Source organism: Dermacentor albipictus, unplaced genomic scaffold, assembly GCF_038994185.2.
Source record: "Dermacentor albipictus isolate Rhodes 1998 colony unplaced genomic scaffold, USDA_Dalb.pri_finalv2 scaffold_25, whole genome shotgun sequence".
Lineage (NCBI taxonomy): Eukaryota > Metazoa > Arthropoda > Arachnida > Ixodida > Ixodidae > Dermacentor > Dermacentor albipictus.
Window position 1 is genome coordinate 2,952,455 of NW_027225579.1, and position 26,239 is coordinate 2,978,693.

At 44.4% G+C, this 26,239-nt stretch overlaps 1 non-coding gene across 1 annotated transcript; it reads left to right on the forward strand.

Annotated features, from left to right (window-relative positions):
- Window positions 1-15,107: 15,107 nt before the first annotated feature.
- TRNAS-UGA (transfer RNA serine (anticodon UGA)) lies at window positions 15,108-15,189 on the forward strand. The gene has a single exon. It is a non-coding gene; the product is annotated as a tRNA-Ser (tRNA).
- The last annotated feature ends 11,050 nt before the right edge of the window (window positions 15,190-26,239 follow it).

Below are 26,239 nucleotides of genomic sequence, written 5' to 3' on the forward strand. Positions count from 1 at the left end.
CCACTGTACGTTTAATGAGGTTACAACTCCTGCGGGACCCGCCATGATTGCTCAGTGGCTACGGTGTTAGGCTGCTGAGCACAAGGTCGCGGGATCGAATCCCGGCCACGGCGGCGGCATTTCGATGGGGCCGAAATGCGAAAACACCCGTGTACTTAGAATTAGGTGCACGTTAAAGGACCCCATGTGGTCGACATTTTCGGGGACCTCCACTACGGCGTGCCTCATAATCAGAAAGTGGATTTGTCACGAAAAACCCCATAATTTAAATTTTAAATTTAACTCCTGCGGGGACGGTAGAGTATCCGTCTCCCGTGCAAGAGGACCGGGATTCAAATCCCGGTGCCCCGCAATTCTCCAACGGAAAATACAAAAAAAAAACGTGTGTTGAGAAAATTGCACAAACAGGCCTGGAGTGCGGCCTGATCCCGGTGACCAGAACCGGTAACGCACTCTCTCACCAGAACACGATTGGCCACCCTGGTGCAGTACTTGGCCACAACCTCCTATATGAATACAACAATCAAACCCCGGCCCTCAGTCCCCAGCAGCCGCGAAGCAACTGACCACGGTGGCGGTCAGATCTGTGACGCTGCAGAGGGTGCTAAGAATACCTGGCTCCGGACAGGCCGCCACTGGAATCTCAACCTGGCAACGTTTAACGTTAGAACGCTGTCTAGTGAGGCGAGTCTAGCAGTGTTATTGGAGGAATTAGAGGATAGTAAATGGGATATAATATGGCTCAGTGAGGTTAGGAGGACAAAAGAAGCATATACAGTGCTAAAAAGCGGGCATGTACTGTTTTACCGGGGCTTAGCGGAGAGACGAGAACTAGGAGTCGGATTCCTGATTAATAAGGAAATAGCTGGTAACATACAGGAATTCTATAGCATTAACGAGAGGGTGGCAGGTCTTGTTCTGAAACTTAATAAGAGGTACAAATTGAAGGTGGTACAACTCTATGCCCCTACATGCTGTCATAATGACCAGGAAGTCGAAAGCTTTTATGAAGACGTGGAATTGGCGATGGGTAAAGTAAAAAAAAATACACTATACTGATGGGCGATTTCAATGCCAGGGTAGGCAAGAAGCAGGCTGGAGACAAGTCAGTGGGGGAATATGGCATAGGCTCTAGGAATAGCAGAGGAGAGTTATTAGTAGAGTATGCAGAATAGAATAATATGCGGATAATGAATACCTTTTTCCGCAAGCGGGTTAGTCGAAAGTGGACGTGGAGGAGCCCGAATAGTGAGACTAGAAATGAAATTGACTTCATACTCTGCGCGAACCCTGGCATCATACAAGATGTAGACGTGCTCGGCAAGGTACGCTGCAGTGACCATAGGATGTTAAGAACTCGAATTAGCCTAGACTTGAGGAGGGAACGGAAGAAACTGGTACACAAGAAGCCAATCAATCAGTTAGCGGTAAGAGGGAAACTAGAGGAATTCCGGATCAAACTACAGAATAGATATTCGGCTTTAACTCAGGAAGAGGACCTTATGGTTGAAGCAATGAACGACAATCTCATGGGCATCATTAAGGAGTGCGCAATAGAAGTCGGTGGTAACTCCGTTAGACAGGAAACCAGTAAGTAAGTAAGTAAGTAAGTAAGTAAGTAAGTAAGTAAGTAAGTAAGTAAGTAAGTAAGTAAGTAAGTAAGTAAGTAAGTAAGTTCATTTTCCAGGTTCAAGTGGAGGGTTTTCTGGCAAAAAGCTGCATGAGCAGCTTGACTATGTCCAGAAAACCCGTACAAGCAGTAGCAAACGAGTGGTAAAGAATTCAGACACACCTACAATAGTTACAGTCAATAAAGAGAAAACATTCACCAGTTATACATAAAGAGTGTAACAATCTATTGCAAAAAAATAAACAATAAAATCGAAAATAGAGCCGCTCAAATGGTCATGCAAATGTTCAGAGTAAAATAGGAATAATCAAGCAAAACATGAAGAACATAAAATCACATTTCAACAAAATATTTCCGCAGCTCAGCTTTAGTATATCCTATTGTGTGTTTATATGTGTTAAGAACATGGGGCAGGTTGTAAGACAACATTTGTAATTTATAGTCAGTACGAAAACGTGGTATATTCCAAGTATTATTAGTTCTTGTGTGTATGTTAGCATGACGCATGTCCAAAGAAGCTAGACTCGAATAAAAATCGGCAATGGATGCCGTCGAAAAATACATTTTTTTGTAACAACTTAAAGTGATACAAATTGTTGACCCGAACAATGTTATGTGTTTCAAAAGCATACTTGGAGGTAGTTGTATTATCAATACTGGCGATTATTGGAACAATTTTCTTTTGCAGTACGATAATCTTATTTATGTTAGTTTTGGTCATTGTGGCCCATACTAAATTGCAGTAGCTAAGGTGAGAAAAGAAAAGTGTGTTATAAACTTGTTATTTACATTTTAACGGTAAAGTTTCGCGACATCGCGATAGAACCCCGCAGATGGAAGAGAGTTTCTTGCAGACAAAGTCCGTATGGGCATCCCAGTTTAAATAGCAGGAAAAATGTACTCCAAGTATTTTGTGCACTTCAACTATTTCTATCTGGTGATCTTCAAAGTGAAGCATGCAATGCGGTACTATCGGTTTGTTTCTTGCGCGAAATATTATATCCTTGGACTTTGTAGGATTAATTCTTAATTTATTCATCCTTGACCACCTAGACAATTTAATCAGTAGGTCATTACATTTCACCATTAAATCATTAAGGCTAGGGACTGAAAGAAGTAGTGTGCTATCATCCGCGTATATTACAAAATCAACGGAAGTATCTATGCTTACAATATCATTTATGTGCGTATTGAATAAAAGGGGTCCCAATATGCTCCCTTGTGGGACACCACAACTGATAGGCAAAAGAGATGAAAATTCATTATCGAAAGACACCGACTGGCTTCTCTTTTCGAGATATCATTCAAGCAATGTGAGTGGTCTACCACGGATTCCGTACATTTCAAGTTTATTAATAAGAATCGTGTGATTTAAGCAGTGAAAAGCTTTACTAAAATCAAGGAAAAGGCCCACCGTATACGAATTCTTATTAATATTATTCAAAATTATTTCCTTCATTGTTAATAACGTTGTTTCTGTAGATTTACCAGTTCTGAAACCAAATTGTGACTCAGATATTACTTTATGTTTGTCAAAAAACTTACTTAGTCTTGAAGAAATGACTTTTTCCAGACCTTTGGAAAACCCAGGGAGTACTGAAATCGGTCTATAAGTTGTTGGTACGTTTTGGTCGCCCCCTTTAAAAATTACTGGTTCTTTTGCAGTTTTCATTGCGTTGGGAAAAACTCCGCACTCAAATGCAAGATTGTGGATGTGTGAAATCAACGGACAAATTATGGGTAGCACATATTTCAATGGTTTCATCTGCATACTGTTGATATCTAAGGCTTTACTGTTACCAATTCCCATGTACACGTTATAAACTTCATTTGCATCAGTAGGCTCGAGAAATATAGTGTCACTAAGCTGGCTAGGATAAGTGGTGATTGTATTGTCGCTGAGGTCTTGAGATGAAACGTTATTAAGAAAATGCTTGTTAAAGTATTCTGCCAGTGCCCTCCCTTTTATGTTGTTGCCATTTACTAGCATAGATTTTGTCACAGAGTTATTCGCACGGCAACCTAGGACATCGTTTAAAACTTTCCACGCAATATCTGGTCTCCTTGAATTTACGTTACAAAAGAGCTCCTGATAATATGATGTCTTCGCTTTCCGTAGCTCACAGTTTAATCGGTTTCTGAACTTTTTAAAGTGAAGGAGTGTATCCTCTGCACGTGTTCGAAGGAACGTTTGATAGAGACGATTTTTGTCCTTTATCATTTTGAAAAGTTCTTTTGTTATCCATGGTTTTCTTATCTTTTTTCGTATTTTTCGTGTACGTTTCGAGCGGAAAGTGCTTGTAATAGAAACGAAGGAAATGGTGAAAAAAAAAGGTCGTAACGCATCATTGACATCACTTTTCTGAAGCACACAGGACCAGTCGAAGTTCATAATGTCGTGCTTAAACGCTTCCAAGGAGGCATCAGTTATGCGCTGCACAGTAACAGATTCTTTAACAGTATTTCGCTTAGCATGCTCATACCGAAAAACGACGAACACCGGACAGTGATCGCTCACGTCAGAAGCGATTGTACCAGCAGAGAGCACACTCGTTTCAATGTTCGTAATTATTAGATCTAGCGCCGACGCAGTAGCGCATGTGACACGTGTTGCTGTTTCTATTAAGTTGACAAAGCCACAGGAGAGAATCTTCATGTTGAAATCATGTACAGTAGCGTTATGGTCTAGAATATTAACATTAAAATCACCGCTGCACAAAAAGGAACATTTGTTTAGTGACGCCTATTCTAGAATCTGGTCAAAATAATCCGTAAAATGTTTCATGTTACCATTTGGGGGGCGGTATACCACTGAAATGATTTGATTTCGATTTTGTATCGTTAGAACTTCATAATCATCGGTAACTTCACTAAGGTTAGGCAGAATGTGGCACGTTTTGCACGCGAGAGTATAGATAGCAACACCGCCACCGCATTTGTTAAATCTGTTAAGGAAAATATTTCGTAACCAGGCAGCTGTAGCATCTTGCTATCAGAGTGATACCACGTTTCGGTGAGCATAAAAACCGTAAATTCGAAAGAGAATTGTTTTAGAAATGGAACGATTTCGTCTTGCTTGTTGCCTACCGAGCGGGCGTTAAGGTGCAAAGCGGTTTCACCGTTTGGGTCTATTATCTTCACCTGTTGTGGTAGGGCTAATTCGTGATAAGTCATTTTTGTTTGTTTGTTTTATGATCAAAGAGCATAACGACGACAGATTTCAATTGCAGGTGAGCTATGATCATCGCGTATTACTGGTTCTGCACGACTGCTTTCCAGCGAGAAGAGCTTGACAAGGTCTCTCTCGCTGGCTATTGGCACAACCGCTGAGCCATCGGATTGCCTCATGAAAATCTTTCCATTCTGCGACCACACAGACTTCCAGTGATGCTTCCAGTGAAGCTATCGCAGGAGACAAAAGATCTGGAAACGCCAATGTATGAAAGCCTCTAACCCTACAGCTAGAATAGAACTGGCAGATCTTTCGAAGTTAATCAACAAGCGTAAGACAGCGGACATCAGGAACTATAATATGGATAGAATTGAACAGGCTCTCAGGAACGGAAGAAGCCTAAAAACAGTGAAGAAGAAACTAGGAATAGGCAAGAATCAGATGTGTGCGTTAAGAGACAAAGCCGGCAATATCATTACTAATATGGATGAGATAGGTCAAGTGGCTGAGGAGTTCTATAGAGCTTTATACAGTACCAGTGGCACCCACGACGATGGTGAAAGAGAGAATAGCCTAGAGGAATTCGAAATCCCACAGGTAACGCCAGAAGAAGTAAAGAAAGCCGTAGGAGTTATGCAAAGGGGGAAGGCAGCTGGGGAGGATCAGGTAACAGCAGATTTCTTGAAGGATGGTGGTCAGATTGTTCTAGAGAAACTGGCCACCCTCTATACGCAATGCATCATAACCTCGAGCGTACCGGAATCTTGGAAGAACGCTAACATATCGTAATCCATAAGAAAGGGGACGCCAAGGACTAGAAAAATTATAGACCGATCAGCTTGCTGTCAGTTGCCTACAAATTATTTACTAAGGTATACAATGAAGAACATCTTAAACTTCTGTCAACCAAAGGACCAGGCAGGATTCCGTAAAGGCTACTCAACAATTGGCCACATTCACACTTTCAATCAGATGATAGAGAAATGTGCGGAATATAATGAACCCTTAAATATTGCTTTCATTGAGTACGAAAAAACGTTCGATTCTGTCGAAACCTCAGCAGTCATGGAAGCATTACGGAACCAGGGTGTAGATGAGCTGTATGTAAAAATACTGGAAGATATCTATAGCGGCTCCACAGCCACCGTAGTCCTCCACAAAGAAAGCAACAAAATCCCAATAAAGAAAGGCGTCAGACAGGGAGATACAATCTCTCCAATGCTATTCACAGCATGTTTACAGGAGGTATTCAGAGACCTGGATTGGCAAGAATTGGGGATGAGAGTGAATGGAGAATACCTTAATAACTTGCGATTCGCTGATGATACTGTCTTGCTTAGTAACTCAGGGGACCGATTGCAATGCATGCTCACTGACCTGCAGAAGCAAAGCAGAATTGTTGGTATAAAAATTAATCTGCAGAAAACTAAAGTAATTTTTAACAGTCTTCGAAGAGAACAGCAGTTTACGATAGGTTGCGAGGCACTAGAAGTGGTAAGGGAATACACCTACCTAGGGCAGGTGGTGACCGCGGATCCGGATCCTGAGACTGAAATAATCAGAAAAATAAGAGTTGGCTAGGGTGCGTCTGGCAGGCATTCTCAGATCATGAACAACAGATTGCCATTATCCCTCAAGAGAGAAGTGTATAACTGGTGTGTCTTACCAGTACTCACGTACGGGGTAGAAACCTGGCGGCTTACGAAAAAGGTTCTACTTAAATTGAGGACGACGCAATGAGATATGGAAAGAAGAATCATGGGTGTAACGTTAAGGGATAAGAAAAGAGCAGATTGGGTGAGGGCACAAACGCGAGTTAATGACATTTTAGTTGAAATCAAGAAAAAGAAATGGGCATGGACAGGATATGTCATGAGGTAAGAAGATAACCCATGGTCATTAAGGGTTACGGACTTGATTCCAAGGGAAGGGAAGCGTAGCAGGGGGCGGCAGAAAGTTAGGTGGGCGGATGAGATCAAGTAGTTTGCAGGGACAACATGGCCACAATTAGTACATGACCGGGGTAGTTGGAGATGTATGTTACGCCCCCTGCAGGGCCTTTGCCCTGCAGGGGGCGTAACCAGGGTGGCGATGATGATGAACGAATCGCTTATCCTATGTTCGTGTTTTATAATAAATGGAAGAGAATGTTATCAGACACGCGGTCGAATCGCTTCTCCAGGTCTAGATGCAACATTGAAGCTTTAATTTCGAAAGCACTGACGCATTCCAGAACGCGCATGGCGACGTGCACACTGATGATTGATAGTTATTGTGCGCCTTTTAATCCTACAGATTTGGTGGGCTACAACTAAAAGCTTAAAAACGGTTTGTAACTTTTTCACCAGTATTTTCATACAAATTTTGTTGTCAGTGTTCGCAAGGCTCATGGGGTGGTACGATGAACAGACAAGCGCTTTACTGGATCGTCAGATTCAGGTATCAGGACCATCTGCGCTGTTCGGAAAGACGCGAGTATACGGCTGTTTTTGTAGGATTGCACTAAACATTTTTTTCATAGCTACTGCTATTTCTGCTTTAATGTTTTGTAGCAGGCTGCGCTTAATACATCCGGCCCAGATGCCTTTCCTAAGCTTAGTTCGTCCTATAGCTGCTTGAGCTTCACGCACAGTTATAGATGCTTCGAGGCCTTCTTCAATGCTTTCTTCCCATCGTGGCATTAAGTGCAGGAAGTAGCTTATGAAACCACCCGGATCAGTTTCTTTCTTTTGCTGAACAGGCCTCCATAGTGTTCAACAAAGGCGTGTTCAATGATCCTGCAATCACTCGTCACTTCTTCGTTGTAGCTTATTTGCGTTATGTCACTACGGTGAGCGTAAGCTTTCTCGTAACTAAGCGCGCATTTATTTGGTGTTTCCCTTGCCACAATCTTTCTCCTTGGGATCTTATCATGGCACCGATGTTATCATGGCACCAGGTTCTGTGCTTTTTACATTAAGTAGAAAGTAAAGTTTTCTTCTCAGGTTTTTTCTTTGGTTTTCTTCCAGTCTCAACTTAGTTGCTCTTTCTATAGCAGCAATCTTCAATTGACTTTTAAAATCTTACCACATGGTGACCACGGATTCCTCTTGCAGCGGAATAGAAATATGTGATCAACATGTGGGAAGATCGTCCAAGTTTTTCTTTAATCTTATTTTTAAAACAGTCATCATTGAGTAGGTTATCGTCAAATTTTCAGAAGTACCGCCAGAAATTTGTTTTTCGTCCTTTTGTTCTTAGTATTAAGGCATCAAAACTGTGGTCACTAAAAGAGACTCGCTTGTTCTCGCATGTTTTACGTAACGGCACCAGTTCCAATGACACATAAGCTCTGTACAACCTAGCATGGCTAAGTCCTTGAAAATGAGTAAACCGCCGAAGACTGTGATCGTACAACACATAGCCGACGTCTTCGAGGTTGTATTCACTGAAAAGATACTTCAATAGCAGTGCCCTACGATGATTCATCCGTAATGTTCTCACACCGTCCTACGAAAAAAAAACACAATGAAAATCACCTAGTAAAACTGAAAGCGAATCGATCTTTAAGCAATCCTCAACTCGTTCAAAAAATACTTTCTCTCGCGCTCCATATTCGGGGCGTAATTACAAATAAATCGCCAGAAAGTTTCACCCAAGGTAAATTTGACAACAACCAGGCGTCACGTTTTACACACTGTCACTGCTTCCACATTTGTATTTAGGCTATTACGCAAAAAAAAAAAAAGCTGCAGGCACTATATATTTTTTTCAGTCGCGTGACCGCGATACCGCGTACGCAAAGGATCGCTGCTGCGTGTCGTCTGCAAGATTCGGACTTATGCGTACGCGACAGGTCGTAGGAATGACGGTCGTGACCCACTTTTCATATTTGCCCATGCTATCTCGCACTGCTGGGCTTATCGCAGTAGAAGAAGCAGCTTCGGTAGGCTTTGTCCTATAGTAACCGCCATCATCAAATCTTGGATTTATTTTCCTTTTAGCTGGAACGTGGAGCGCTTGACTGCATGCAAACCGTGTGGGTTGATTCTCTATCCTGGCGGCTCACTCTTAGCAGGTTGTTTGGCCGGTGTCGTGAGCTTGCGTCGTGAGCTTGTGAACCGGTGTCGTGGGGACAGTTGAACTGAAGCCGGCACTGAAAGCTGCTCCCGACCATGTTGAATGAAATTACCTCTGTTTCTGGCCCATGGTATTAAAATCTGTTCGTCCAAGATTCGACGCTAGCAGTTCTTATCAGAGAAAACCTACCGAAGCCACTTCATCTGCTGCGAATAAACCCAGCAGTGCGAGATAGCATCGGAAAATATGAAGAGTGGGTCTCGCACCGTCATTTGAACGACCTGTCACGCACGGACAATCCGAGTCCAGCAGACGAGACAAAGCAGCGATCATTTGCCTACGCGGTATCGGAGTCACGCGAAAGAAAAAAGAAATGTATAGGGCCTGCGAATTTAAGGTGGCAGCCGTCAGCTGCCGCGTGAGCTGGGCTCAGGTAACAATCTCACCCCCGACAACCCATTCCGGCAGCTCATCAGACGTTGCGGCTATAGCGTCGTCAGTCATACTAAAGCCGATGCTAAAGATTTGGAGAGACTGCGATTTAAAAGGGACGCGCATGCAAGAGCAGATGTCTCTACACCAAGCGTCTTTTTCACTAGTTGGCACTGGTACCATAGAGAAAGAAATTTCAACAAGAGCGGACACTCCCATAGAGCCCAGTGGCCGAATTGATTGTAGTACACCAAGCGGATGGTATTAACGCCTTCTGGTTTCGGTTTTGGGCGCGCGCGTTTTGAACACCCATTGGTACACGCCGCGCCGGCTCCGGCGCGGCATTTTTTTTTTTCGCTTCGAGGAATCGTTTCATCATTTAGTAAAAATGATTGCGAATGACCTATACATGACCCCGCCGAATCTGTCACGTGTATTTCATAAATAAAACGCAACACGCCTTCTGAATTGATGACATGTTTATTTTGCTCTATTCAATGCTCGTTCCGGGCTTGTGCATTCATCCAAAGTTGTGGCACCAGGTAAGCAGCAGTCGTTGCCGTACGTAGCTCCGCCGGATGCCACCAGCTGAAAAAAGTAAATTACAAGCATGCATCATTTTGGTATATTGACCTAACAGGAATATTGCGCGTCGAGGCGAAACGTGCGTTAGTGGTGAATGAGTGGCATTACAGAAAAAATTCACTTTTACGTACATTTCGCAGCAAAGACTCCTCCCAAACACTGCCATAAAATGTGAAGAAAACATCATCCGATTTTCAAGCATCCCTCTCTTCCCGGGCATTATTCCCTGCACCTTAAGAGCACAAATATACGAGTGACTGCGCGTTTCCAAAACAACTTGGCCTCAGTCGACGCAATGGTACGCCAAGTGCACAGATGTGGCTACAGGACAGGCTCAACCAGACGAAATTACACGCTCGCAGAATGCCTTCTAGTCGCAGTCAAGACAGTCAAGCCTCTTTTCAGTCGCTCAGAATACATAAATGTCAAGTTCTTGAGCTCCTCAGTGCTATCTTTTACGCGTTCAGTCTGCCCAAGCAACACTCCCATGTTATCACTCTAGGCAATCGCGCGTCGCGTTTTCGACAATCCTGAGTACCGAAATAACGTATGTGTTGTTGCAGGGCCATAAAAAGTGCCACAAACTTGTCGCGTTAAAATTCAGTACACGCAAAACTAACTCATCGTGGCGGGCTTGCTTTTTTGCAAACAGCTTCAAACCCCAGGCGTGGCACTCATGCCTCAAAAGTATCCCAAAAATTACGAAATGAATTACAATAATTTTTGGGGTCAGAGAATCTGTCACGAACTTTCCCCAGTAAGATTCAGTACGTACACTGGCTGAAGACGTGAAACATGCGTTAGCACCGTACGGCCAGGTGACAGAATTCAGCAGGGAGCGGTGGCAGTTACACGGCATGGCCGACAAAGGCTCAACGACCCGTCTGGTAACGCTCAGGTTGAAGATTGGCCTTAAAATTGATGACCTGCCTCATCAAGTGAACGTGAGGGGCGAGCAAGCCCTTGTTGTTGTGCCGGGAAGAGCGCCCGTTTGCCTACGCTGCCGAGGAAAATGACACACTCGTCGCGACTGCTAGTGCCGCGTTGTGGCGGCTGCCGGAGGTTCGGTCATGAGGAGCACGACTGCACGCTTTCCTATGCCAGCGTCACTGGGCCCGTGGATGGTGGTGACGCGTCCGAGCTACTCATGGACGAGGGGGACGCTGAAGACGCAGCACGTTCGGGCGCCAGAGCGCGCGACAGAGTGCCGGCGACGCCAGACAGGCCACAGTAAAAGGGCCGAACACGACAACGGGGCAGGAGCCCGCCAACCTGCCATCGGAGTTACAACCAGGGACTGCAACGGCCTCAGAGAGGCCTCAGTCCTGTAAAACATCAGCCAAGGAAAGTGAGGCTACACCTGGACATGACAATATGGACGACAGCGAGAGCGCCGCCAGCGGCCTGGCCGGTAAGCGCCTTTGGGATGAAAGCAGAGATGAGTCAAGTACTTCCAATGGCGTCGAGGGTGGGTGACGACTGACGAAGACAACGGGGATTAGGCGTCCTACTTTCAAACCACGGCCGAAAATTCTGGTCTACCCACGGGCGGAGGCCAAGCCGCCTCTGCCGTCTACATCACCTGGGTAGGTGAGACTTTCGGGATTTTTGGAGTGACAGTAATTAATAAAAGACAAATGTGAAAGTGTTGTGTGGGAGCCGCGACGGAAAAAACATGAAAAAATCCGAGACGCCTGTAAGTCGTGTGATTTCCTTGTTTTCTGATGAGCATTCACTTCAAGTAGAAACAGTGTGGTATGCCTGCTCATAGCGGTAACAACATGTTCTTTACATTAGAAACAGCCTTACGCGTAGCAACGCTCGACATTAGAGGACTTGGGCCAAGGAGGCGGCAGTATCAGTTGCGTCGTTTGTTTCTTGAGAACGACGATGATATTGCCGCCGTGCAGGAAACGAAAATCGAGTCCCAAGAGCAGACAGACCGCATGGTTTCGCCTTTCCGCTCCCGATACAATGTATGTGTCAGCCATTCTCATGGCACATCCGCTGGCTGCTTGCTTTTTATGAAGAATAGCATTGGCATCGCAGTCGAATGATTACATGTCGATCAACTGGGACGATTATTTGTGTGTAATTTTTCCATTTCTGGCGCGAGTTGGCGGATTGTTTGTGTATATGAGCCAAATAGGGAGCAAGAGCGAAAAATATTTTTCGAAAATCTTCAAGTGCACTTGTCATGTGATAGGACAGGTATTTTTCTAGGAGATTTCAATTGTGTTTGCACTCCCGAAGATAGGGCAAGCAAAACACCAGTCCGTGATTATAGCGCCTTGTTGTTGAATGCAATGGTTGGCCAGCAAGAGTTGGACAACGTAGGAGGTGTGCTGTCTCAGAGCACCCAGTACACACATTACCAGCTTAGCGGTCACGCGAGGATTGACAGAGCCTACCTGTCTGCATCATTACTTCCCATGTGCGGAGATTATAGTGCGAATGACGCTTCTTTCAGGGACCATAGGTTAGTCATGTTCCCCATCGATCAAAAAGAAAAGCAGAGATTTAGCTGGGACCTGTGGAGATTGAACGACAAACTACTCGATGGTGACACGTTCTTAGAGAACATTAAAACTAAATTAGACGAAGTACGCGAGTGTATCACGGGCAATTTAATTTATGCATGGGAGTGTTTTAAAGAAAAAGTAAATATTGACGCAATTGAAAGAGCATCGTGTATAAAATAAAACACCGCGAAACGAAGGAAGAAAAGCAGTTGCAGTGTCAGTTAGATTTTTTACTCTGTCAAGAAAGCGTGCAACCGGGCATGCGCAGTAAAGAAATTAAAGATGTCAAAAGAAAGTTGGAGGCTATAGACGTGGAGAGGTATAAGGGATCTGTGGTGCGCGCACGTGCCGAGAGGCTTTGGTGTGGCGAGACGCCCACGAAACGTGCGCTGACAGACGAGTGGAGCTACGCGACTAAAAACTAAACCAAGGTGATAGAAGATCAAAACGCCGTCACAAGCGATAAAGCAATAATTGAACAAGCGTTTGTGGAATATTATCGCAAATTATAAGGAAGCATGAAACATGGCAGTAGCACATTCAAGGATGAACTCCTATCACTTATGCCGCAACTCGATGACGATGTAAAAGCAAGCTTAGAGGCACCTATTACCGTCAAAAAAATTGAAATATAAATTGAAAAAAAATTCCTCTGGAAAGACAGCTGGTCCGGATGGCCTAAGCGCAGCATTCTATAAGGAATTTAAAAGCACTGTGGCAGACGCCTTATGTCACGTTTTGCATGAGGCATACGAAAAGAAAGAATTACCAATGTTTTTCCTCAGATCACATATTGTGTTGATTCCCAAAACAGAAGAACCCACAAAACAGCAGTTTATCGGATCATATCGGCCGATAACCTTAACCAATGTTGATTATAAACTTTTTATGGGAGTGTTGGCCAGGTGACTTCAAACTGTTATTAAAGAAATCGTAGGGCCCCATCAGACCTGCGGCATCAAAGGCAGATATATAACGACGAATATTCCCATGGCAAGGAATATTTTAGAATGTTGTGAAGATTTTGAGAGTAGGGTAGCGATGCTACAAATCGAGCTAGAGAAGGCCTTTAACCGCGTGAGTCATGAGATCCTTTTGTGCATCCTCGACTACGTAGAAGTGGGATCTGTAGGTTTGGACGGGGTACAAATGGCATACACTCGATGCACCACGAGGATTGTGGTTAACAAACAGTTCAGCGAAAGCATTCAGGTATTATCAAGCGTAAAACAAGGATGTCTTATTTCAGCACTATTCGTGGTTTTCGCTTGATGACCGCGGAAGTCAAAGTGCTTAGCTATGCAGATGATATGGCGCTGTTCTGTAATGATCAAGAAAGTGTCAGAGTGGCAATAAATCATGTCAAGATATTCTGTGAGTGCACCGGTAGCAGAATTAACTGAAATAAGTGCCTCGGTATCTGGCATGGAAATTGGCAAATTACACCCTCATTGTTTGGAAATGTCACATGGACGGTGATGCCTGATTAGTATCTAGGTGTATCGCTCCAACACTACCGGGACACAACAGAATATTGGAAGAATGAAACGGAGCAACTACGCGAGAAGACCCAAAAATGGGGTGGTCAAAAATTTTCAATGTTTGTGTGCTCAACTGTGTGCAACATATTTCTTGTTTTGCGAGTGTGGTATGTTCGTCAAGTGTTATCTATGACACGTAATGCAGTTCAAAAGCTACACAGAGTGATGGCTGTCCTTCTTTCGGGATCTATGTGGGAAAGAACCAGTCGAACAAATTTGCTTCAATCTGTGCGAAGTGGGGGCTCGGCCTAGTCCACCTGTTCTTGCGGCCGATCGTGGCTAGGTTTATTTTCTTACGCGATCAATGTGATTGTTTCTTGAAAACAATGTTACATGTGCGATGGTCAAATTATTTGCCAGAACTTATTGTTTCAACGGTCCATGTCAAACAAAGATGGCCAAGGGGTTATATGCGTGAAATCATAGGTGCTTTCGAAATCCTAAAAGTACGCTTTTCGATGGGATACCTCTCTCAGGTGACGCGTAAGATATTATACAAAGATCTTGTAGAAACCATGTTGCCATTGCCTGCATACCGATCACTGTACCCAAGAGGTTTAGGGGACGATGTTTTAGGTAGAGTTAAAAAGATGCCTGTAAGACCATCAGTCAAAACGTTCTTTTTCAAGCTACACAGCAGCACACTACCTACAAAACCTTGGCTCCGAGAAAAAGACATTTTTTTGCTGCCTGGTCTCATCTGCTAAAAGCCTGAGACAGTTGAACACATATTTCTGGATTGTAGTGATGCAGTCTTTCTCTGGGACATCCTTCAGAGGACCTTGAAGAAAGACTTGCCCATTACACCGTATGGCATCCGTTTTTTGCGTGTCAAGAGCGTAGGGGGTGTGCCCTACGACATGTTCATGGCACTAGTACTCCACAGCATGTGGAGGACGCGGATGGCCGTGCACAACGAGGACTTGAATTGAGGACTATCGTGCGACCTGCACGAGAGTATTTCATTGAGAGTGTTGAATACCTAAGAGAAGTGTACAAAGTTCAAACTGAAAAGCCTGAGTGGTACCCCCTTTTAGGGGAAGTATCTATGATGAAGCGACTGCGTTTTTAACCCCTCATGTACTGAAAGTGATGTGACAGCACTTTCATATGCGACATTGCACTGTATACAATTGTCTTATATGCCAAGCAGGCAATAAAAAAAAGCAGTCGTGGCCGAGTGGTCAAGGCGATGGACTTGAAATCTATTGGAATCTTCCCGCACAGGTTCGAATCCTGTCGACTGCGTGCACGATTTGTTTTCCAAGCCGGCTTCAGGCGAATTTTCGCAGAGGAAGCAACGGCAGAATATTTAGTTAGCAGACTTTTCACGTGCCTTTGTGTAAAATTAAAGAGCGGTTGCATGCCCAACCGCGACGCCCCTAAGGAACAGAAGATACTTGCAGCTGAATTTGTACCAACTAATGCCCATTCAGAGCCCTCCTCCACCAGTTGCAGTCATGGCCGAGCGGTTAACGCGAAGTACTTGAAAACTATTGGGGTCTCCTCGCACAGGTTCGAATCAAGTTGACTGCGTGCACGCTTTTATTTCGTGCAAGCCTCGGTGGCTTCGTGCGAATTTTTGCAGAGAAAGCAACTGTAGAATAGTTAGCATACTTTTCACGTGTCACGTGCCGCGGTATCATGAGCAGTGAAAAGCCTGCCGAGGATTATGAAATGGTTGTCCCTAACTGCCTTCAGGTTCGAGTGTTTCGGACACAGTATTTTTCCATTGTGACGTCACCGCCAGGCCATATTGCGTCGACCATTTTCGTGATGCCCTTGCGCGTCTGTCATTGCTGCCGGATGTGGTTGCCCTTGGGGCGTATCAGATGAACCTCGTGTGGGTTATTACTTTCAACGGCGAAGAAGCGAAGGCTAAGATTCTCCAGGCCAAAGTTTTCAATGTGAAAGACCACGGCTGCGTGGTTATTGACCCGACCAACCAAGGTGTCAGGCTGACGCTGTTTTGGCTGCTTAACGTGCTAGTGGCATTAACAGCGTTCGGTAAAGTTACCAAACTATGTCGCGATAAGTGGAAGGTTAAAGGTTGCGTCGACAAAGCTTCAACAACACGGTCGGTTACTCTGAAACTGAAGGTGGGCCTGACCACCGAAGACTTGCCTCATCAGTTTCATCTCGGTGAGGACGTCACTCTCGTCCATGTTTTTGGTAGGGCTCCGCTCTGCCTTCGGTGCCGTGAAAAAGGACATATACGCCGTGAGTGTCGTGTGCCACGCTGCGGGCTATCTCGTAGTTTCGGCCACGATGAGACCCAGTGAGTGCGTACCTACACTAATGTTACGGGACAGGCGCGAGGAGACGATGCGGCCAAACACATCATGGATGAAGCCGACGCAGTCGAGGCCAGCTGTGGAAGTGGGTGAGATGATACTAGCAAGGAGTCAACTTCAAACGGAACCTCACTCCTTTCAGAAACCAGCCAAGCCGGTAAGGGCCAAACCCAGCCGGCCGTTGCATCAAAGCCAGCGTTACCAGAAAAAAGCCGGAAAACGCGGGAAGCGTGATTGCTGTAAGCCTGGCTTCGACTGGGCAGCAGGACGAAAACCAGGACGACGCCGACGCCGTGATGCCCGCAACGCCAAGCGTACCAGTGAAGCGGGCACACGAGGGTTCAGATAACCAGGAATTGAGACCGGACGGTGAACGAAGCGAGGAGCCTCCGCCGAAGGCATCTCCAATGCGCCGCGGACCATTCAAGCCCAAGCCCAGCTGGCCACCGGTCCGCAGAACTGCGTCTGCTTTCTCTCCGCCCCAGCGGAGGCTTCTCCTGCCACAACGGCAGAAGCCCCATCTTTGATCGGAAAAACGAAGCTGAAACACCAGAATAAATATGGATTTTCTCTGTTTGACGTCTGAGTAGACTGATCGGCGACTCCCAATTCTTTAGATGGCTACAAACCTCGCGACTGGCTTACGTGTGGTTATACTTAATGTAGGGGGCCTGTCTGCGCGTACAAGGCAACACCAACTGAACCACCTTCTGCTAGAAAACGACATAGATTTGCTCGCGGCTCAGGAAACGAAAATTGTAAGCGAAGAACAAACAGACATACTGGTAGCAGTCTATCGTAGCAGATACAGTGTTTGCGTATGCCATGCTGTTGGAAGAGCTGGTGGATGCGTTATCTTATTTAAGAAATGGTATTAAGGCTCTTGACACTGTGTTTTCGTGTGAAAGTAGACATCTTGTAATGTGTGATTTTGAATCGGCTGGAGTGGCATGGAGCTCTGTATATGTATATGCTCCGAATGTAACTGCTTAAAGAGATAATTTTTTGCGACAGGTGAAGTCTGTCCTGCTTACTGAAAGGCGTGATATTGCTTGGCGACTTCAACAGCGTCTGCAGACTAGAGGATAGGACAACAAACCTTGCCTTTCTCGAAAGAGGGCCGAGTTATTTTCAGAAAGTGTAAGTGAGCATGAGCTTGGTGATGTAGGCTTGATGTTGACGCATGGAGGCCAGGCAATGTACTCTCACTTTCAGGGAGACAGTTATGCTAGATTGGCCCGTATGTATAAGCCTATCGAATGTTCGCTGTTATGTTCTGGCTACCAGAAGATCTTTGTCAGTTTTAGTGACGACTGCCTAGTCATGGTTACAATCGGTACGAAGAGAATAGCTGCGAAATTTAATTGGAACTTGTGGAAGTTTAATGATAAATTACTGGAAGATAAAAAGCACGTGACCAAAGTCAAGGGTTATATAGCGCACATGCTGCGAAGTGAGGCCGGAAGTTTTATGCAAGTATGGGAGCAGTTCAAATGCGATATTAAATTAGCTGCTATGGATAGATAATGGGTGCTTCAGCGAAAATAAAAAAAGCGAGAAATAGGGCTTCACAGTGTCCCAGATTTTATACTAAGTATGGAGTGCTACGAGCCAGGATTGTTCACAAAAGAAATAAAAGAGACTAAAACGAAGCTCGAGGCAAAAGACGAAGAAGTGTACCGTGGTGCAGTGATAAGGGCGCGTAACGAAAAACTGTGGCTCGGAGAGACGCCCACCAAACTGGTTCTCAGTGATGAAAAAGCGCAAGCTCTGTCGAAAGAGATAAAAGCAATATGCTATAAAAATGAGGTCCCAAATCGAAGAGAAATAATCGAGCACGCATTCGTTGAACATTACACAGATCTATTCAGCTTTAAAACACCGAACACTGACTGCTTCAGAACACAATTCCTATCGCTGATGCAGAGATTAGAGGACAACCTTGTGCAAGCACTTGAAGCCCGTATTACAGCTCAGGAAATCGAATCAGTGATTCTGGGGCTTAGTACAAACAACTCTCCTGGGCCAGACGGTCTCGGTGCTTCTCTATGTAAAGCCTTCAGAACAGAAATGGTAGTCGCATTTGAACGACTGATTAGCGAATTCTATGAAAGGAAAGTGACTCCTCCATTATTCCGAGCGTAGCATGTAGTATTAGTACCTAAAACAAATAATCCGATTAAGTTACAGTTTGTAATAAAAGACAGGGCAATCTTTGCCAATGTGCACAAAGTTTGAAGTGTCCTTGAGTGCTGCGACGGAATTCACGAGTACGTGGTCATGTTCCAATTAGATCTGCACAGGGCGTTGGATAAAATTGTAGACGAAGTTTTGTTTTCAATTTTAGACCATGTCAATGTGGGAACCGTTATTACAGAAAGCGTCAAAATGATGCACAATAGTTGTAGAGCGAAGCTGGTAATAAATAGACCGTTAAGTGATTGTATTCCTGTGCAGTCGTCTGTGAGGCGGGGTTACCTTTTATATCTTCTGCTTTTAGCTCTCTACCTAGAGCCCTTTTGTTTACGGCTGCTGAAGAGCTCAAACATCCAGAAATACACTTTTCATGAAACTGAAGTTCGAGTTTTAGCACATGCTAATGATGTAGCAGTGTTCTATACGGACCACGACAGTGTTAAAGCAGTTGTAAAAGAGGCTGTGAAACTTTATACTGTAAGTGGAAGTGCTATTAGTTGGAACAAGTGTCTTGGTTTTTGGTATGAGCAATGGAAATACACACGGGAGAGGTTTTGTAACATACAATGGGCGGAAACATCAGGCACCTATTTAGGTGTGCCACTCGAACATTACCGTGATATCAAAGAATATTGGGACAACGAAGTAGGGCATGTGAAAGCCTAGACCTGGCAAATGGGCAGGACACAAATTTTCAATGTTCGCAAGAGCCACTGTGTGTAATTTGTTTTTAGTCGCTAAAATCTTTTATGCGATGCAAGCGTTACGTCTAACGAGGATCTCTGTGCAAAAGCTACATAGAGTATTCGGGACGTTTATTTGGGTGTCAACATGAACACGTGCAAGTTTGGTGTGCAAGGCTAGGCTGTGTGCGGGTGCCCGATCTTGCTGATACCACAGAAGTAGAGGACGTGACAACGGGACTTCTCAGAGAAACTCATTTACCACTCCTTCAAGGATTTCGTTCACGTAACGCTGTCCAGACAGTGTGTAATCGAAGAAGATGGGACCAATTACAGCACCGGCGTAAATTCTGAGCCCCACATTGAGCGATCACTGGTACTGGTGCCGATGGCGCTTTACCCAGTGCTTATTGTAGTCCACCCAATAGTGTGCATTATGCAAATTTACCTAAGCATTTCTGCAAAAATTGGCTTCATCTGTGCACATGATAATTCCCCAAAAAATCTGGTGACGCATCGGCTTTTGTGAGACCCAATTCGAGAAATCTAGACGATTCCGCAGGTCCCTATTTTCTAAGTATTGGTGCCGGTTAAGTATTACGGCTGAAAGGCCGTCATTTGGAATACTGGAAACAGATGACTTGGAAATCGGTGCCTATAGGCGCCCACGCCCCGCACGCCTAGCATGAGGGTTTGAAGCCATCAATGTTAAAACATCCGTGCGGATAAAGATAGATTCCTCCGCCGCTGTTTCTTGAAGCTGCCGGTTGGTTTCAGGTATTCGTAATTTCTTATGATAATTGATGCGTTTTGTCTACCGCCCCTTTCATCACTGTTATATATATTTGCGGCCTTCCTCTTGTTGCCATTTGCCGCTCCCAAGGCAATGATCATGTCTACCTTCTGCTCATTAGAGAAAGACATGGTGACTTGGATGAAACAAAAGGCACCTTTAAACCTTTGCACTGACGTTGTCCATTCACTTTGGTGTAGGTTGGTTTTGTGGGAAACGAAAAAAAAAATTGTGCACTTTATCTACTCTAAGCCAACAGCGATCACAGTTTCTTTTCAACTAACACCAAACGCGACGTGTTATTTCGGCCGGGTCACGGCAGATAAGGACCTGGCTCAATCACGATGTTTTTCGTTATTTTCTTTATTTCGTTCTGGCAAACTCAGAGGGAGCCTGTTCGAGGGCGCTGCTTTATGATCCGGGTGGGAGCGCAGTCACCTGGTATTTTCCATGTTTTGGGGCGTTTATTTATCAGTCAGAAAAAAATTGTACGCAATTAGCACGTCGCTGAAATTGCCACAGTTAGATGTCCCTTGGCTCAGCCTTGAAATGCCACATTGGCTTCAGTATTGTTTCAGTATTGTTTATTGTTGTTATGACATGTGCAAAAAACGGGCTTACATATTATATACAGCACCAGGTGATCCCAGAGTGAGAAACTGCCAGGGGGACCTCCTATCATTAGTGGGTGCATAAGAGTGTTAGAGCAGCAAGTAGAGGGCGAACAAACAAACAAAACAAAAGAAAAAAAACGCGTTAAAAAATACAATTCGTAGGGAACAAGTGCAAATAAATAGAAGGCAATTAGATATATAGTAAAAACAGCGTTATACAGTAATATCACAATAAATAATCATACGCAGGAATATATAGTAATATAACAAAATTTGGCTCTTCTGCATATTACGAACAGAGAAAAATGCAAAGTGTTTTACAGAAATATGATAATTAGGATAGTACGTCACGAGATACATAATTAATTAAAATTATTTAATTAAATCTCAGTCACGAAAAATTGCCACCAGCTACTCCACTGTACTGTCAACAATATACGCTAGGTTTACTTCGAGTAACCCATTGCTTTTTCTTTAAATCATGGTGCACCATAGTTAATTGGGACACCCTGTTTATATTTGTGAACTTTCCAGGCAAGTGACTATGCTCCCATTCCTAATAAATGTTGTAAATTATTAGAAATATTTTTTTTAGGAGTCGTTAGCACATACTAACAGGAAAGAGAAGGAATACTGAGACAGACAACATTAACGTGTATTTTACACGTCATTGATGAAAGACTCTGCCGAGGAGATAACTAAGTCTACAGGTTTTTTTTCATGGTCAAAAAAGCGCGCAAAGCAATTTGAAGCGTGGTGAACATACAACAACATATTAATTCTCTAGGCATAGGCTAGCCATAGCTTTATAAATAATCTTTAGTATGCCACCTCCCTCTCTTTGAAAAATGTAATAAACTTTGTCCTTTGTGTAGATTTGAATATATTGTGTATGTGCATGGTGTTAATAATGGAAATTTAAAACAATGTTGAAGCGACAAAATACGGATGAGGCAGCCGCCGCTAGTGCTTCTAATGTCTGTGTCCTCCTATTGTCAGAATTCGCAGAAATAAAGCGAAAGCATCAATCAAATGCCCTGCACGTCCGCGCGAACAATGCTGCAGTAAGCTATTAGCCCCAGTGAAATTTCAAGCGAAACGGTCGAAGAAATTCAAAGGAAATCTGAAATGATGTGCATGAGAAAGGCTGGTAATGGCACTTTAGGTGTGTGTGTGTGGGCCCCCCCTCCGGGAAAGTCTCGAGGGGGCGGGCCCCGAAACACGAGACCACCCCCCCTTCCCTTGTAGTCGGTGCCTATGCCCAATACAATTGCAAAGGTTGATGAGCTGATTAGAGCAGAACGGAGGATAAGATTCGATGAACTGGCAGAGCGTGCGGACATCAGCCACGGTTTGGTTCACACCATAATTCATGAACACATTAGGTCATCGGCTTTTGTGTGCACAATGGACGGCCGAGATTTTGAACCACTGCCAGAAGACGAAGATATTTGGCGTGGCCTTGACTCCTTTGATCCGGTATCACAATGAGGGTTACAACTTCTTGTCTGCAATTGTGACTGGGGACGAATCATGGTGCCACTCCTACGAGCCTTAAACACGACAGCAAGGCTTACAGTGCAAACATTCGAATTCGCCACTCCAAAGAAAGCGAATGCCTCATTTCCGCCGGAAAGGTGTTGACTTTTTTTTCGTTTGTGAGGGGCCATTACTGATCGAATTTGCTAATCCTGGAGAGGCTATCAATTATTTCCGGTATTGTGAACGTCCGGATCGGCTACGTGTCGCATTCAAGAACTAACGACGTGGAAAATTGAGGAATGGGGTGATCTTGCTCCACGACAATGCCCGTCTCCACGTCACTGATGTGGCTGACACAAAACTGGCACAATTCAAGTGGGAAACGCTTCAACATCCGCCATGTTGTTGCTTCAACATCCGCCGTGTTGAAGCGACAGCCCGGACCTGTCGCCTTGCGACTTTCAAATTATCGCGCAATAGACAAAAACAGCTCATGTGAACCACGTTCGTGTCGGCGGTGACGTGAAAGAATCAATTACAGACTTTTTGAAACAGCAACTCAAGGAGTTTTATCAGACATGAATCACGCGAGTCTTTAGTGAGTGGAACAAATGTCTAATTGGACTTGGAAACTACTTTTAGGTAAAGTACACCGTTTCTCACATATTCACTTCGGCTCACTTTCATTTGACTCGCCCTTCTATATTTTGCAGAACGCCTGCTTTCTACACGCGCTCTGTGTTCCGACTATAATTTCGGTGCATTACTTACAATACACGACCGGTGACAGCTGCTCCTGCGCGATACATTGGCACAAAGAACAGCGTCCTTCAAATATTTCCCGGGCCGTTGCATTTGTACAAAAGTGTAAACAGCGTTCTTGAATGACAAAGTTTCATTAAAATATTTCTGCTGAAATTCTTCATTTGATGCCCTCTACATTGTTCGTATCAGCGGCATGCACTGCTTTGCTGCTTTCGAACTGATATGGTTCTAAAGTTCGTATGATAGTCTCTTTACCTAATAAATATACGGAAAACATGGAAGAACTGATATAAGTTGTTTTGGGTACAATTTCTGGGACATACGATATTCATTCTTTCATGAAAAAATACATATTTTGCTTGTCTTCACAGTGCGTAGCGTTCAAATTCGTTTGGAAAAAATTTTGCAATGTCAATGCACTTATACATGTATTGGATCCCTCGATAAATTCTGTAAGGAGGATGCCGTGCTGCAACGTGTGCAGCACACTGCAGCACATGTGAAAAAGGTAATTACGAAATATTTCCACATATGGCTGCTTGAACAGTGAGGTTCGCTGTGCTGATTGCGTCAGCGATCTCTAGTAACCTACCTGAACAGGCTGAATTGTGGTTGAATGGCAATTAAGAATTCTCACGAACTAAAATAAATAAAATCGCGGCCTATTGCAAACGTGCCGTAATTGAAGCTAGGTTTAAGATTTCATGCCCGAAAACTAAGGAGGAAAGTGAGGCATTGAAGAGCCTCCAGGTAAAGGCGGAGTATTGTCAGCTGTTGTCCAGTTTTTGCTACATTTCTTTCTATTCTTTTTTTAGTCACGAACAAGGTAAATCTATATGTAATGAGTCTATTTGCACGTAATGCTTTGAGCGTTAGGTCGCAGCGTATATTATCATTTGAGGGAACGAAGGCAAACATCGTTGTCCGTACGCTTCTAAAGACGTTTCAAGATACATTCGCTATGATACTAACGTGTTCGTCGCCCACGATGACATGCGATAGCCCTCCGCAACGATCGAGTATTTTCTGCTGCATTCTTTTTGAAGTCTCATTGTTTGCCATTACTGTGTGGTGAACCACAGAGCGTCTGAGGCTTCCCTAGTGTGGGTAAAGCTTTTCTTCTCAGGCCACTGCAGCCCTCACCTCCGACGCTGCCAATGCGGCACAGCGCCACCCACATGATCTCTCGTGCCCCGACACGCCGGCGGTAACGTTGGCCTTTCAGGTGGCGGCGCTCGCCCCGTCTGGTGTTAGTACGAATACCTTTAGTGACATTTAAAAATAATCGTTCTGAATTAAAATGACGATTCCTCCGAAGACGTGCTGCTTAACGGTGGCGATCGAGAATTGGCGCGGTTGGCTGATAAGAGTTGATCAGCCACTAATTAACGGAAATGTAATACTAAACTTTTAAACTTTATTTCAATGGGTTCATCGTAATCGGGTTATTGAAGCGAGCTCTCCACGAACGCTGCATGAACTCGGATCTCGAAAAAGACGGCACTCTGCTTCGGCGCTTTCCTTCCTTGCGCGTGAGAAATTGAGCCGCCGTCGCCGGCTCTCCCTCCCAAGCCTGCACTCACACATACAGCATACGGCGCACAGCGACCATGTTATCGGACTTGTAGTTTATACAGAACCTGACGGTGACGTCGAGGTGGCGATTACGGCAGAATGGCACCTGGAATGTTCATATATTTGCTATTGCAATGCTACTGCGACTACCCGCCGAACTGTGACACACCATCCGCTGTCAGAGTGCGTGAAACCGAAATTGGGAGGTCTCGGCGCGCGTACAGCCGCGGCCCTCTTGGTGACCCAAAGACTACGTCGCTCAGCGCCGCGAAGCCAGCGCGCTGCGGCTCTGTGCTCCACGCTGTCGCAGGGTAATATTTTTTTCAAAGCGGCGATGTATAAATAATACGAAATCTTCGTAGAAACATTGGCTAGGCTGTTTCGACTGCCCGCTATCATTGGAGCTACCAGTGGATGGCGCGCTCTTTTAGTCGCTCGCGGCGACGTCCTTTTATTGTCAGCGTTCGTGTAAAACGACAAAACCTCGTGCAGAGATGTTTGTTTTCTACTTCCTGACGAGGATACAAAAGCCGTTTTCTGCAGTGAAGACAGAGTTCGCGAGTGCCTATCGGTGAGATTCGTGGTCGACTATAAAATTATTTTTATCGCCTAAACAGTGTTTAATCAAGTTAAAATTTCCTTATCACAACCTAAAACGGTGGCGCGTATAATGAGCTATCTGAAGTATTTTTTTATGTGGAGGGCCTCAAAGGTTAATTTAGGCCTTGAAGTTGTCAAAAGATTACGTTTTGCCAAATCTGGAAGTAATCTTCTTTAAAGGTACCTGATTTCATAGTGAAACTTTAATTTTAGCATAAACTATATAGCAATGTGGAAAAATAGTATAAAGACATGTTGTGCCTGAAACCGTAACTATTTCTATGCAAAAAAAGAAAGAAAAATTGTTAACGCGCTATTTTTAACTGAGGCAAATGAGCGCGGCAAAATAATGGATAATATTTACCTATGACGCCACAAGAAAGAACCACGCCAGTAGAATATATTAAAAAAAAAGATGCCATTGTACCTATTATCACACTTCATAAATAAATTTACCTCAAACGAACTTTTACTTCTTCACACAAATTTTAAAGGGCCCTTACGTCATGACAACTTTTTTTACAAGAAAAATACTTTTGTGAAACTTCATTCACACAGTCACCAATGAGCCCACGTTTTTTCACGAGAATCGGCTCCGGTCACTTTCAGAGCCTGGGATGTTTCGCTTGGAATGAATCAAAGGCGTTGCGTAGTTAAGACCGCTGCGTTTGGCACAGAGTGCATCTGCATAACGCAACATGAACGGTACGTGATGCGTATGCGACCGCTCATAGTTACCATTTCATGGGACAGTGAGAAATTCTTCATTTTCGCAAAACGAAGGCGTCAAAGGGGACCACGAGGAGGGCTATTTCTTCGAAGGCCTACAATTTTGCCTTTTCTGTGCGAAGTCAATGCGCAGAACCCATTTCTGGATAATGCCCGGTGGTGATGATTGCTGTATACCGAATTCCCGTGAGCCGTTTTATCGAGCGCACGTTCACAACCCGGCCACTGTGGCGTAATCCGGCTAGGAAACGGCTAGCACACTTGCATTGGCTTGGCTGTAGACAACAAGCACTTTTATTTTTACCTTCTAAGCGGCGCAACAGGTTTAGGTATGTTAAAGTACTAAAATCCCTGCCGTGACAAGCGCTGCGGCGTTCCCTAAAGCGCTTGTGTGCTGCCTACGTATCGTCATGAAGCAGTACTAAAACTCTCTAATGTGAGTAATGTTCGACAGACAACGTATTGAAGCTAAAGAGATAGGCATTTGTGTGTAATTATTGACAACGTCGAAAAATGGCGCCGCAGGTTGCAGCAGCACCAGTAAGACGTTTAATCGTTGGTTGCTCT